The sequence below is a fragment of the Cebus imitator genome, unplaced genomic scaffold (genome assembly GCF_001604975.1).
Source record: "Cebus imitator isolate Cc_AM_T3 unplaced genomic scaffold, Cebus_imitator-1.0 Scaffold91, whole genome shotgun sequence".
Taxonomy (NCBI): Eukaryota; Metazoa; Chordata; class Mammalia; order Primates; family Cebidae; genus Cebus; species Cebus imitator.
In genome coordinates, this window is record NW_016107406.1 from 2475030 (window position 1) to 2478983 (window position 3954).

Consider the following 3954-nt stretch of genomic DNA (forward strand, 5'->3'; position numbering starts at 1 on the left):
TTAGTAGAGACGGGGTTTCACCATGTTGACCAGGATGGTCTCGATCTCTTGACCTCGTGATCCACCCGCCTCGGCCTCCCAAAGTGCTGGGATTACAGGCTTGAGCCACCGAGCCCGGCTATGTTTTTCATTTTCTTCTAATTTTGTGTGGTTAAATTTTATATCCTTAACCCTTTAATTCAGGTAGAATTTATTTTGGTGGACTCTGTGAGACACAAGTCTAAATTGCTCTTTTGTAAATAGCTAGTCACCCATCCACCATGTCTTTCCAGCATCATTAATCTTCTGTTTCCCTCTGTCACTGTCAGCTATTGTTGCGCTAATGCTGCATAAGAAGACAATTCAAAACTGAGAAGCATACAACCTCAGTTGTATCTTGCTCATGCATCTGTGGGCAGGCTGAATTTCAGCTGATCTAGCTGGGCTGGGTTGGCTTCCAAGCTGTGAGTGGGATCCAGGTGGCTCCATGTACCTTTCATCTCCCTTAGACCAGCAGGATCAGTGGTGTGGGAAAATATACCTTGCCTCCATTGAAATGGTGCACAGTCACAGGGTGAAGGGTGTCTTTATAGCAAGAGATGAAGAACTGGGAACTGCAGTGCCATCTGCCACCCCTGTGGAGACAGCCTTTCAGGAAACTAGATTGTGTTGAGATAAAGGCAGAACAGAGTCTAGAAAACAGCCAAAGGTCAAGGGAAGTGTTTTTTTTTTTTTCTTCTTTTTTTTTTTTTTTTTTTTTTTTGAGACGGAGTGGAGTTTCGCTCTTGTTACCCAGGCTGGAATGCAATGGCGCGATCTCGGCTCACCGCAACCTCCGCCTCCTGGGTTCAAGCAATTCTCCTGCCTTAGCCTCCCGAGTAGCTGGGACTACAGGCATGCGCCACCATGCCCAGCTAATTTTTGTATTTTTAGTAGAGACGGGGTTTCACCACGTTGACCAGATGGTCTCGATCTCTTGACCTCGCGATCCACCCACCTCGGCCTCCCAAAGTGCTGGGGTTACAGGCATGAGCCACCGCGCCTGGCCTTCTTTTTTTCTTTATTTTGAGACAGTCTCACTCTGTTGCCCAGGCTGGAGCACAGTGGTGCTATCTCAGCTCACTGCAACCTCCACCTCCTGGGTTCAAGCGATTCTCCTGCCTGAGCCTCTCGAGTAGCTGGGATTACAGTCACCTGCCACCATGCCCTGCTAATTTTTGTATTTTTAGTATAGATGAGGCTTCACCATATTGGCAGGCTGGTCTCAAACTCCTGACCTCAGGTGATCCGCCCGCCTTGGCTTCCCAAAGTGCTGGGATTCCAGGTGTGAGCCACCACGCCCAGTGTTACACAGAAGTTTTCATCAGCCCTGTCCATGAGGTAGGAGACTGTCAGGTTGGTTCAGGTAGGTCTGGAGGTTGGCAGGCGAAGGTTGGGGAGACAAGGGGGTCGCGGCTCAGGAAGCTGGCAGGTGGTAAGTTGTTCAAGGGATTGAACCTAAGTTCAAATATGAGCACAAGAGGGCCTGAAGGGTTGGAAGAAAACAAACTGCCTGAGGAGCTGGAACTGGAGGGGCCATGTGTACTGTGGATGGGAGGGGATCAGGGAAAAGGACACTAGAATTTAGGTTTTCAGAGGCAGAGAAGTTCCCGGTGAATCCAGGGTGTGACCAGGTGAGCAAGCTGCTGAATTATGCTGAAGGCATTGAAATTGAAGTCAGGGGCCGGGCCTGGTGGCTCATGCCTGTAATCCCAGCACTTTGGGAGGACAAGGCAGGCAGATCACGAGGTCAGGAGATCGAGACCATCCTGCCCAACATGGTGAAACCCCGACTCTACTAAAATACCAAAAATTAGCTGGGCATGGTGGTATGCGCCTGTAGTCCCAGCTACTCGGGAGGCTGAGGCAGGGTAATTGCTTGAACCCAGGAGGCGGAGGTTGCAGTGAGCCGAGAAAGCGCCACTGCCCTCCAGCCTGGGGACAGAGCAAGACTCCGTCTCAAAAATAATAATACTTGCCTCTTCCAGTTGTGATGATGGGAAGCTTGAGCACCAAAACCAGCTGGTGAACTCCTTAGAGAGTCTGAGCTGGATCAGTGGGTGGGACTGATGAGGAGGGGTAGAAAGAAGTTTGTCCATGAGTCAGGAAATGCAATGGCTTTGACCTGAACTAGAACTCGTGCATCCCTTTCCAGCCCAGAGACAATGTAGGAGGCTGAAGGTTTCTACGGCAGAAGGCAGGGCAGTGGGAGAGAAGGGAGGGAATGGAAGGCAGGGATCATACTTGGTCCAGACAGGGTGGGAGCTCTGTGAGAAGGCAGAGGACTTTGGGGGATTTGTTTCCGACCAAACCAGGGTTCCACTGGGTATAGCACAATGGCTCAGAGGGGAGCCCGTGAGAAAATGGCCCACAAGGGAAAGTGAGCTTTGGTTGGGGTCAACAGGTGATGGGATGGGATGGGCTAGGCAGAGGCCAGATTATCCCAGTCGCCACTTCTGCGTTGGCTTCACTTTTCTAAATGGCACTAATTTCTCCACCCATCTCCAGCTCCAACCATCTCATCTCCTTCATGATTGTTTCATCATCATCATCTTCATCATCACCAGTGATTTCCTGAATGCCAGCCAAGCACCAGTCATCAAGCTTGAGCCATGATGCAAAGATGAAGGCAGGCTCTCCATTCTAAGAGAACCTCCCAGGCCAGTAGGGAAGGCAAGATGCAGACACCAGGGACAGGCAGCATGGGATGACAGGTAGAACAAGGAGGAGACGCAAGAACCCCCACCCCCCACCCAGGAACCCACATCACAGGCCAGACCTGCATGACTTCCAGGCACCCGACTCGGGTTATGAAGGTCTCTCTTCCAAGACAGTGTCAGAGGCAGACTTCAGCCTTGGCAGTACCCCTCAAGCTGCTCAGGGGCGGAGTCACAGCCAAAGCCCTGGAATACATGGGTTCCTTAGCCATGGCGCTCCTGCGGCTTCCTTTTATATGACCAAGCACCTGCCACCACCAGGCTCGTCCTGACTCCTTTATATGAGCCACCCTTCTGAACGGGGTTTGGCTTCTGTACTGCTCTCCCGCGGGCACTGAGCCCACTAGTCAGAAGGAGAGGGCTCCAGTCTCCTGACAGTCACAGTGCTTGGTGACAAAACATAAATTGTCATTCATCCATTCTTTGTTTCTATCACTCACTCATCATTCAGCAGACACTCAGCTGAACACTCGCTTGGGGCCATATATCATTCACACCACTGGGAATACAGTGGCGCCGGCGCAGGTCCCTCCCTGACTCCATGGGGCTAACATTCCATGGAAGTGGTAGAAAAGATCCACAAAATAACATCAGATTGTGAAAAATGCTGTAAAGGGAAGGAGGTAAGCAGAGTAATATCACTAATGTAGTCGAGAGTGAGGAGGTGGCGAGGAAGGGCCTCACGGGGGGTAATATTTTTTCCTTTAATTTGATGTATAACTTACGTATGGTAAAGTGCACAAATTTTTTTTTTTTTTTTAGACGGAATCTCCGTCTGTTGCCCAGACTGGAGTACAATGGTGCAGTCTTGGCTCAGTGCAACCTCTGCCTCCAGAGTTCAAGCAATTCTTCTGCCTCAGCCTCCCTAGTAGCTGGGACAACAGGCGTGTACCACCACACTTGGCTAATTTTGGTATTTTTAGCAGAGATGGGGTTTCACTGTGTTGGCCAGGCTGGTCTCAAACTCCTGACCTTGTGATCCGCCCACCTCAGCCTCCCAAAGTGCTGGAATTACAGGCGTGACCCATGGCACCTGGCCATGCACAAATCTTTAATATACAACTTGGTGAGTTTTTCACTTTGCATATGTTAGAGTTTCTCAATCTCTGTACTGCAGACATTGGGGCTATTTGTCGTGAGGACTGTCTTTTTTTTTTTTTTTTTTTGAGACAGAGTCTTTTTTTTTTTTTTTTTTTTTTAAGCTTTGTCTTTGTAATAA

General features: G+C 49.8%; 1 protein-coding gene across 1 annotated transcript in view; it reads left to right on the forward strand.

Annotated features, from left to right (window-relative positions):
* PNKD (PNKD metallo-beta-lactamase domain containing) overlaps positions 1–3954 on the forward strand; it is an 81710-nt gene that overhangs the window by 47214 nt on the left and 30542 nt on the right. The gene's annotated exons all lie outside the window — the stretch shown is intronic.